We start from the raw sequence: 11,851 nt of genomic DNA, 5'->3' as shown, positions 1-11,851 counted from the left end.
TGAAGGGGGGATATAGAAGTCAGGAAAAAAAAGTAAAACAGGAGAGAAAAAGCTGAGCAAGAGAATGGAGACAGAAGTCCACTGGACCACCAGGGATGAGGCACAGGTGCAGGTGAAACCTGCGGGTGGAGGAGGTCCTCAAACACCAACACTCAAGAGTGCAAGGGCTCGGGGAAGGCCTCACTTAATGGTGGAGCTGCGAGGGAGGGAGAGCAATTTCACTGACAATGAGTATCAGTGGTCTTGCTCCACTGTTGCAGCATTTTAACTTGCACAAATCAGGTATGATTTATGAAAACCTTTGTAAAATGTGACAAGTATGTAAAAGAAAAAGCAGGTACATTTGTTGAATCATGAGCATAATTGTTCTTTCTATTTTTTATTAACAAGTTACAAAATATACTTCATTCACAAATAGTCATTATGTACACTTTCAGGGCAACAAGGCATTGATGAAGTTTTCTTTGAGGGCATTCAGAACACATTGGATCTCTTAAAAGTCAAAATTCTACCAGCATTTTCAAAGTTGAAACTTCTACTATACTTTTGAAATGCTAGCCTTTCATGAGTCTAATGTACATGCTCTTAGAAAAGTTATTGTGCATTTTCACATTACGTTTCTGTTACATACTCTAAAAATTCAAAAACGGAACAGTTTGTAAAGTCTTTTTAAAATATAGCAAAACTTCCAGAAATCCTTTCAGCCAAAAAAGACGAATATTTATTAGCAAAATCCAAGAAGTAAAAATCATTTTTAACAGCTGCATTCTCAGTTGACGAAATGTAGGAATTGATGCCAGCTACAGTGCATTGTAGTATTTCAATTAATTCCTTCATTGCAGAAAAAACCTAATAATGGTAGTCCTGATCGCTATGTATGATTTGTACTCTTCCATTATAGGTAAGCTGTGTTCCTCCATAATTTATATTGTCTTGTATCTCCTGTAAGAAAATCAAAGAGAATATTGATGTTAAAAAAAGAGTTTAAATCAGTTAAACTTTTAACGGACAGAGAATAGCCATGTTCTTTCTAGAAAGCACCGTTTTAGGATAGCAATAATTGTAGTTCAAACAACTGTAAAATATCAAATTGAAGGTCGACTACATATAAAATCAATAATCAGAGCTAGAAGCACACACAAATCACTAATTTTTATGTTGATAACACCTGTCTGTAAAGATCATAATGTTCGACCTACCTTTAAGAGCGGGTTTACCAAAAGAAGACACGAAACTGGACAAACCAGCTTTAGAATTCTTGCTTTCCAATGCAGTAGGCTCATATTATAGATGAAATAAAACAGGTGTCATGTTACAGGTTGGGGGTGATAGGTGGCAAGAAAAAAACACATTTTATTTTCATGCTACGGTCTTTTATTCTTGAACTGTTTTCAGCCTTTAGTAATTGTTTTAATTTGAGTCTGTTACATTCATGTGATTTAAAATACTTGCCGCATTGTCATTGTTTAGATTGACACAGTAAGATATTTGGGTTTTACAAACTTGAGTGCTTATTGTTTGATTTGTTGAGAAGCTTCTCCTTTTGGATGATTTTTTTAATTACAAATTAGGAAAGTATAAACACAATTACATTGAATACATTGAGCCATATTTACATCTTTCATTGAATCTTGTAATTCACAGATGTTGTATCCTGTTGCATAGAATCTCGATATGGTCATATATACTCCTACTGATTAAATCTGTGGCTGCAGAGAAGTACATTGGCATGACTGATCAACGTTGGCTGTATGTTTTATAGTTGTAGAGAAGGAGCATGGGTGCGCCCAGTTGATTGGCAGAGGAGTTGGATAAACTTCGCCTCCTATGTTTGAAGTAAAATGATTTCAGACAGCAAGTGGTTCCCCTGAAGGATTTAAGACGTAAATGGTTATAGGACTTATCACAAATCTGTAACTGCAATCTACTACCAAAGGGTGAATTTAGATTTGTATTTTCGTGCCCAGTCATTTCTACTGAAAGATTGTCCTACTTGTGAACATTAATTCATTAGTTGGATTGAATTAAGCACTGCTAGCTAATGGGCCTTATTTACAGTGTGCCTGATATGATACTCTACCACAAACGTCGCAGATTTACTGTTTACCGTATTACAAGTGCATTATACTCTACGGCATTTGTAATATGGAAGACATGATTTCTGTCTTTTTGTCAGATAATCGAATCTGTGAAACTCTACATAGGGCCCCATGTTTGGAGGCCGTGAAGATTGATGATCAAATTAATACTGTTAGTGGTTAGAGATACAAAGATTACTATATTCTAATTTTATCCAGGACTACTTTGCTATTTGTAGTACAAGCAAGGAGGTGTCTGATATGTAGGTTTCGTTTCGACTTCTGTATCACATACATATGTTATCCAGCACATTGAACTGCCTGTATTTACACCATACTGGATGTCATATTCTACTTTAACAAGATACATATTATATATCATGCCAGTTCCCCCGGCTACAGGTCTCCTGTCCTACACTCTTGCTGCTTTATCACTTACTGCCCTCTGTTTCTGCCTTTACTGCTCATTTTGTGACCTCAGTTTCTGCCTTTTCTGCCCGTTTCTTACCTGCTTTTTACCTCTTCTGCTCATTTCTGGTACTCTGTTTTTTGCTCGTTTTTTTGTCCTCTTGCTGCCTTTTCTGCTCGTTTCTTCCTCTGTTTTCTGCCTTTTCTGCTGTTTTATTGCCCTTTTTTCCTCTTCTGCTCATTTCTTGCTGTTTTCTGCTTTTTTGATAATTTCTTGCCCTATTTTGCCTCTTCTGCAAATTTTTTGCCTTCTGATTTCCACCTTTCTGCTCATTCTTGCCCACTTTTTGCCTTTTCTGCTCGTTTCTTGCAATCAGTTTCCTGCCTTTTTTCAGCTTGATTCTGGCCCTGTTTTAGTGATGAATGCAACATCGGGGGAGAGAGTGGTGTTGGTGTCACAGGTTTCTGTGGCGTGTTTGCAGAGGGACGAGGATTTGAGCATGATGCCCTAGAGTGGTGTCATGAGGCCGCACAGAAGTTCTCCGCTTGGCTCACCAAATGCACGAGCAGAGTCGCCCCAATGAAACCAGCAAAAAAACAGTTAAACCTCAAAACAAGCCAGTTGATACACCCCAGAGCTCATAACTACTAAGTGACACTGCCACTGACTCGAGAAACGTTGGCACTCCACCAGGAATTCCTCCGATAGAGCCTCTCAACATGGAGCCCACAGCAATCACCACCTGCGCATGAAGGAAGCCAAGAGAGCAGCCTTGACAGCCCGCATCGATACAACAGCCAACCACACGAAAGAACTATTCTCAATAGTCAAGGAACTATGTAATCTGATTGCCCAGAAATCAATACATTACACCAATTTTATGGCCCTAGGCTATATTAATCTCCATGTGGATGATCCTACGTGCCCCTAGGCCTCTCAGCTAGTAATGACCCTTAATGGAGCTAACCTTACTCAACATGTAAATGCCCCCATGCACAGAGAAGGACATACTCTGGACCTAATCTTCCCAAATATCTCAACCATGAGAGTCGAGGTCCCTCAATGTCTGGTTTGGACGGTCCACTTTCTGGTCCCTTTTTTCATTTAATCTGGCAAATATTCAGCTGGGGGGAGGCAAACATTTGGTGTTGAGTAGGAATTGGAAAAAGGCTACAACAGACAGCTTAGGCCCTGCGCTCCTAGCTAGAGGACCATTGAGTACTGGCAATCCGAATGAGGACGCAGTCACATTCAATTTAAGGATTACCCCTGCCCTCGATACAGTGGCCCCACTGAGATCTGTTAAGGCCCGAGAGAGTCTCCCCCAGCCCCCTGGTTCTCGGCGGACCTCAGAATTGAAAAAAGTGGGTTTAAAAGACTAGAACGATTATGGAGGAAAAATTACTCCCGGGAGGACAAACTAGCCTATAAGGAAGCCTTAAAGAAGCTGTCTTAATCAATGGAGACAGCCAGAAGGGAATTCTTTGTCAAGCGTATTCAAAAGGCTGAAAATTCGAGTAAAGAGATTTTTAGGGTTGTCAGATCCTTTACTAGTCCAACTGTCATTGAGGGAAAGATTTTGCCCTCTTCTTTTCTGTGCACAAACATATCCAACTTTTTTACGGAGAATATTCAGAAAGTCTATGCCTCTTACACGGATGGAGAGTCTTTAGCGGCACCTCTGTCATTGGAAAATATAACATCCAGTGGCACATTCTCTGAGTTCCATGCTATATCCCTACAGGAATCTATGGCCAAAATCTTAAGATGCAAGTCGGGCTCCCCTTCAGACCCCTGCCCAACCAAACTTTTCAGATCTTTGGCTCACTGGATTAATCCAGTTTTAAACTACATTTGGAACATGTCGCTCTCTTCCGGCATCTTCTCTGAGGTTTGGAAGCATGCATCCTTACTACTTCTGCTAAAAAAGCTGAATGCCGAACCCAAGGAGCTTGGCAATTACCATCCAATCTCACTGCTACCTGCACCCGCAAAAATATTAGAAAAATTGGCTCAACGTCAACTTGCTAACTTCATCGACGCACAAGACATCTTACATGATACTCAGTCTGGTTTCCGGTCTGGTTACAGCACTGAGACCGCATTGATGTGCTTGCGACTGTGACTTCGCAGCTGGACTATGCAAACAGTTTGTACCTTGGGCTACCTTCATACCTGATCCAGAGACTTCAGATGGTACAAAACGCAGCAGCGAGACTCCTCCGAGACTCAACCGATGGGTACCATTCCACCACCACATCTCCCACAGCTCCCGCATATAAGGCACATGCATTGGCTCCCAGTTGCAAAAAGGATTGAGTTCAAGTCCCTGACCCTAGCCTTTCCTGCCCTATGCAACAAAGGACCTAGGTATCTCAGACATAAGCTTTGCCCATACCTACCTAAATGTACACTGAGATCAATTCCCAGCACCTGCTCTGTGTACCTCGCTTTGCTAAGTCCCAAATGGGAGGAAGATCGTTTAGAGTGAGGGCCGCTAGGATATGGAATTCCTTGCCATTGCTAATGCGCTTGGTGGAAACAGAAACTGAGTTCAGGAAGATCTTGAAGATGTGGCTCTTTAGCCAGGGATATCTACTGGCCCAGATTTCCTACCTGGTCTCCGCTCAGCACCGGGACACCTCTGCTTGAGGTAGCTGTTTGCGTGTTATAAATGCTACTATTAAGGAATTCTCCAACCCAGCAGCCACAGAAAAAACAATCCACCTCTCCCAAGAACTGTGTGACACGCGCTCAGACTTCTTCCACAGCAAGATATCTACCATCTACAGCAACTTCAATCCCCCAACCCACTGTTCTCATACCTGAACAGCCTCAAATACCTAGCACACACTAGCCTAATGACCCCTATATGGTCTCCACTCACACACAGACCACCATGGCCATCATGTCATCCATTGGCTCCTGAGCACCCACTGAACCTTGCCCCTACCGTCTATTCAACTTTGAAACCAACCAAATCAGCATGGAACTCATCAGCATCCTTAACACCTCCATCACCTTCCCGGACAGATTGAAACACACAGAGATCCAACTGTACAACTTTGAAACCAACCAAATCAGCATGGAACTCACCAGCATCCTCAACACTACCATCACCTTCCCGGACAGATTGAAATACCCAGAGATCAGACCCCTCCTGAAGGAACCCTCCTTTAACCCTAGCAAACTCAAACATTATTGACCAATCTCCTTTCAACGTACCCTGCCAAAGTACTCTAGAAGGCCATCAATCAACAGCTCATCGAATACCTGTTACTAAACTACCTGATTGGCACCTCCCAATCAGGATTCAGAGGCAATCATCAGCATGGCGACAGCACTGATCATTGCTATAGATGACATCTGAACCCTCCAGGACCATGGGGAGTCTGCAGTCCTGTTCCTCCTCGACCTCTATGCTGCATTGAACATCGTATCCCACCACACCCTCATCAAGAGGTTTACAGGTGAGTCTACAATATCACCATAAAGAAAAATGCCCTCATGTGGATTGCCTCCTTCCTCACAGGATGCACACAGAGCATCCAGCTGCCTCAGTACACCTCCGAATCGAAGAACATCATATGCAACTTACCCCTGGGATCATCACTCATCTCCACATTGTTCAACACCTACATGACTCGCGGAAATGGTCAAATACCATGCCCTACCATTTCCTAAGCAGACAAAACACAACTCATCCTCTTGCTTACCGAAGACCACTCCTACACCAGAACAAACGTCTGCGACGCCATGACCAATGTAGGCAGCTGAATGAGAGCCAATGGCCTGAAACTCAACTCTGACAAGTACTGATCTTTGGGGAAAACACATCCATATGGAAACCCTGCTGGTGGCCAGCAAAACTGAAACCTATACCCTTGTCAACAGACTATGCAGGCAACCTAGGCATCATAATCAACAGCAAACCGAACATTAAACAACAAGTCAAGGTAGTCACCTCCTCCTGCTTCCACATCCTCTGCCTGCTCCAAAAAATCTTCAAGTGGATCTCAGTCAGCACCAGAAAGACTGTCACCCCTGCCCTCATCGCCAGCTGCCTTGACTACTGCAACACGCTCTAATCAGGCATCTCCACCCAGCTCCTCAGATGTCACCAGACCATACAGAACGCTGCAGCCAGACTCACCCTGGACCTCCCCAAATTGAACCACATTACTCCCCACCTCAGAAACATCCACTGGTTCCCCATCCAGAAGGGATGCTAGTTCCTAGAACGTCACGCACACCTGCAAAGCATGCAGATACTCCAGCTAGCAGTGGTCTAACATTCCACGCGGGTGTCCAACTCGAGACCAGGACGGGGTACCACAGTCTCTCACTTCAGGTATTGGGGATGACTAAAATCCTGGAGGGATTCTTGGCTTAAACACCTACATACATGCTAGGTACACTTAGGTACATCTAGTTAGGAAGCATCATAGGAGTATGGACCTTTTTACTGTCATGTATTTTATATATCTGTATGTATTCATGATAGCTGCAAGATGGTCGAGCTATACCATCCATTTACTTTCTTAGTACTGCTAAACATATATATATATGCTACTGTCTAACAGTTGTTGCAGCTCATCTATTCTACACTAGAATAACAACTGTGCAATAAATCCTTATTGTAAAACGCCTAACTAGTTATTCTGTGTATCTCTCTGAGACAAACTAAGTAAGCACGAGTGACTGAGCGAAAAGTAGTACATTGTTTCCACGATCCTGAGACTTCAGGGTTGTCATGTTCTGAGGTTGCCAGAACCTATTCTCTACTTGGTAGGAGGAGGTTATAGTGGCACTGTGAGCTAGCTGATACTGAAAGGCTAACATACCCGGTGGGGGTGTACAGAATTAGTCTGCCACCAGTCCCACAGTTTTTGTTTTCCAAACGCACAGATCCTGTAGAGGTCATATAGGAACTACACGACACTATAAAGACACCTGTGCTCCTCCTCACTAGGCTATGCACACACCCACTGCATCCATCGCAGCCACAGCAGTGGCTGTTCCTTCTCCTACATCGCTGCCAAGTCCTGAAATGACCTGTCCCTCCCCCTTCGAACAGCACTGTCCCTGGTGGACTTTAGAAAGAAACTCAAGATGTGGCTTTTTGACAGAGACCCTGCACCCCAGCGCCCAGATACCCCCAGGGTGACAATGCTGCGCTCTACAAATGCTGATTGATTGATAATATATTCTGGTATGATTTTTTTTAACTGTCCCTGTGTGCAAAGAATGTTACATTATTTTTCAGTATTGTCAAGGGAATTTTAATCCTTACCTATTTAGATTGTATTCTTACCTGCAAATGTTTGTATACTTTTACAAAAAAAGAAAAAAAAAATCAAATATATAATAAGCAGACTTTTAGCTTACTAAAATATGATTATGAATTGAGCCCCATTTACTTGCAGTGTTTACAAAAAAGAAACATCCTTGGTGTGTAATAGCCAAACCAAGCACACATTTGATTATTCATTGCTTACATGTATTCAGCTTTAAATGTACTCACAATTGTACGACAGCACCAACACTAAAAAAATGAGGTGGTAGAAAACCATAAAGAGAAAAAATGGGAGGCCCTTTTCCTTAGGCTTACAAACTAGAAAATGTATTTTTGATGAGAATGGGAGTTAGCTTGTAAACCCTAAAATGTCATTAACATTTTATACTATTACCTAACTATGCAAATGAATACAGAGTTTATTATTGTTATATCCGTTCTAAAAGCTTACTTGGAGCATACAAAGATGCCCTGCAGATGTCAAAGAGGTAGGATCACTGCTCTCATTGTCAGCCAGCCAGAGAAACACCGAGACGCAGCACTCAGCCATCTGACTGCCGCGAATCTTAGAAAAAGGGCGTGCACTAGTTTTATAGTCTGCCCTCTCCAAGATGGTGGATTGCGCATAGGATTTTAGGAGAGATTTTCAAATCATGATACGGTGGAGCCTTTTCCTGTAATATGAGTACATGTTAAAATGATATTAAAGGAAGCATTTCCAAGAGAAGGGTGTATTACAACACATATGTCCCCTTATTTTTCATTTCATGTGTTACACTTTCGTTAACATTTTTATCCTATATTTTTGCTCCTTGCATATTAAACTTTCTTCTGGATCTGCTTCTGGATATATAAACAGGATCATTCCCTTCCTGATGTCATGAGGAGTTTGGTGTATTGCTGCCCTCCTAAATACTAATCTCATCTGCAATCATGATTTACAAGATTACCAAGGACGCCTTTTACCCTTTTTGCTTTTTCTCCTAACTGAGCCACCTAATAAAACACTTTGTACATTTCAAGCATAGTAACTGTGCAGGGTGGCACTTTCACTACTAGGAGTGCACCATTTAAGAAGGGGACCCAAAAGATTCTCTCAGGCGTTCTGTCCTTAGAACTTATACATGTTATTATAAAGTTATAACTGGATAAGATAAAATTAATGTTTTAACAATATTAAGAATGCCTACATAACATAACTTTGCCAACAAATTTCAGTCTGAGATAGATTAGTACGTACAATCACAATGAGTAAAGAAAATGTTGTTGATAATAGTGATTTATTTGTTCCTTATAGATATCTCACATCAGTATCTGTGTATGAGCTGCATATGTATGCTTTACGTTTATGTATGCGGGCATAGGCCTGGTGCTTTTAAAGGCTTTAACTGTATACAGTTATGATCATATCTGTAACCATTTTGAATTTGTAAATATTTATTCTTAATAGACTTTACTTAGAAATCCCATTATTTCACACTTTGTGGGTAACAGCTAGAGTGGTATATTCATAAATCCATTTTAAATGTGACAGTCAGCATGTGAATCATCAACTATGGTAATCACATTACCATGGCAAAAAGCCAGTAGAAATGATATATGCATTATGAAATTAGAAGTGATGGACCAACAACCAGGCTTGCCGTTTTCCATCTAGTACAAAGAGAAACAACTTCTGAAAGCAGCAGTTCAAAAGAAAAGCGCATGTCTAATTCTATTGTTCAATGTGGGGTCACACCGTTTGGGGCATGTAACTCAACTCATGGGTAGAGTGAGCAACTCTCTGAGAATATATACCTATGAATCAATAGTGGTATTATATATTATTTTGGTAGTCCCAAATTACAGTATTATAATGACAGCATCTGAGCCTCATCAGACAATTATGCCAAAAACAATTATTGTCATATTTGCATAGAGATTTTGACTGAGAGATATCAGCCAAGTATAGCCAATTAATTACTAAGGACTATATGGTCTTGTCTTCAGTGCAGCCAGGCCCAATGAGATTAGAAGGCCTCATCTTTAGCACTCAGAGGGCTAACATAAATAATTCTCAGATGGATTGTAGTAAAGGTATATTATATAAGACTTGTATTAAGACCCGGTACTACTTGTAGGTACACATTAGATTGAAGATATCATTGAAAGTATTATCATCTTTAATATGCTTGGAATAAGCACTAATGTATTAGGATACCCTAAAAAGGTGACCCAATCACAGTTGTTTTATCTACCTTGTTTATCTGTGGGTAATTTTGTGGGACAACTAATTAACATTTATGGTCTTTAACAGTGGTGGCTGCTCCCTTTTGGTCTAATAACCATTGCCCTTCCCCTGCTCAAGGTAGAGACAAAGTGAAAAATAAAATGACAATTAACTGTTTTTATTACAATTTCATATTTTTCCTATGGCAGCCCAAGATGCAAGGGCAGGGCAGGGCTATTGCTAGAGGAGTGAGAACAGCAGTTTTTAGAGCGCATGTCACTTTGGCTGGCAGTCTTGCGACGGCCTGTCTGCCACACTCACTTTAAACCTCTCCCACCCGAGCTGTCTAAGACAAGTGGGTGGAGAGAAGACACGAGTGCCCAGTGCCTTAAGGAGTGTCAAGCCAGCCCACTATAACCAATTCTGGTGCTTTTCTTTTACTGTTAACATTACCAACAGCATGAGAAAAGCATCTGGAGTGGTACAGTGGAGTTGGCTGAGGCTCTGAGACTCCAGCTGGAACTGCAGAAGTAGTACACTGAGCATGCGGCATGGGTAAGTAAACTCTTTTATTATGCTTTACTTTTTTGACCCATTGAAAGGCACTGTGAGAAACCTCGGAAACTTGCCCTGCCTTCATCCTCAAGTCCACAGATCCCAATTGTGGCTCGTTATAAGTACCGTTTATAACAGGCCACGACTGAGAAAGTTTGGCACTGAGTCTAAAGGCAGTGCAGGTGTCTCTCAGTGAATGTTTGCTCAGCCTACCACTTAATATTGTCACCAGCCGCTACTCGTCTTGAAACAGGATTAGACTTTAAGGCAGAAATTGAACACAGGAATGCTGGTGTTGGATTGACATATTTGATACAGTGATTGGATCTTGATCACAGGTGCTTGTGTGCAGCACATTCTTTATGTATAATTTTTCCTCAGCCACTGTTTTTGTTTACGCTGTCAATCATTCTTATAATGTGTCTTGTGTGTAACCCTGTGTGCACAACTGTTTTATGATGATATTGTTCTTCATACTATTATCTTATTAAATTTAGTATATATTATTGTGTAGGGGTATCGGTTTTTATGTGAGGTAGTGTCGCAGGGATTCTGCTCCCACACAGAACTGTGCATAGAGACTTGGGGCCTTATTTATGAAAAGGGACGCATCGCTGCGTGAAAACAGCGATGCGTCACTTTTCACTGCGCTCTCCCTGCGACATGATTGATGCATCATATTTATAATATGACGCATCATGTCGCAAGGAGTTACAGATACGTCAGTATTTCTGACGCATCTGTAAGCGCAAAAGTCACGCATTGCTGGGGTGTGTCACAAAAGTGACGCAACTCCAGCAATGCGTCCTTTCACATGGGGAAAGCCCCCTGTGAAAGGGCTTGCGTCAGTCTTACGCCTGCTGTGAGGCAGGCGCAAGATTTTGACGCAACAGCGTCCTAAAAGTGACGCAGTGAAATCTCATAGATTTCACTGCGTCACTATTACGAGGCTTTTTGCGTGTGAACGCCCCCTTTGCATACATTATACCTGACGCAGGTATAATGTACCGCAGGGGTTTACAAAGTGACGCATCTGCTTAGATGCATCACTTTGTAAATAGTGCGCATCAGGAGGCAAGTTTTACACCGCCGATGCGTCACAAAAAGTGACGCATCGGAAGCGCAAAACTCACGCAAGGCCTCATAAATGAGGCCCCAGGAACCTCAGTGAATTAGGGTGTGCCAAAACTCACCTTAGAACCCAAAATCCCCTACCAGACTAGCAATCAGTGTCTCTTTGGTTCTTATAAACTCCCAATGTTTAGACAACCCAGAACATGGACTTAGAACACCTCAGGTAACGT

At 41.7% G+C, this 11,851-nt stretch overlaps 1 protein-coding gene across 1 annotated transcript in view; it reads right to left on the bottom strand.

Moving 5' to 3' along the window:
- Nucleotides 1-360: 360 nt before the first annotated feature.
- TMEM196 (transmembrane protein 196) overlaps nt 361-11,851 on the bottom strand; it is a 413,699-nt gene continuing 402,208 nt past the window's right edge. The window contains exon 6 of the mRNA XM_078664414.1: nt 361-942. The gene's annotated coding sequence lies outside the window, so the exon portion shown is untranslated. The remainder of the gene's footprint in view (nt 943-11,851) is intronic.

Source organism: Lissotriton helveticus, chromosome 10 (genome assembly GCF_964261635.1).
Source record: "Lissotriton helveticus chromosome 10, aLisHel1.1, whole genome shotgun sequence".
Taxonomy (NCBI): domain Eukaryota; kingdom Metazoa; phylum Chordata; class Amphibia; order Caudata; family Salamandridae; genus Lissotriton; species Lissotriton helveticus.
Note: the sequence above shows the minus strand (reverse complement) of the source record. Positions and strands in the feature narration are given on the sequence as shown.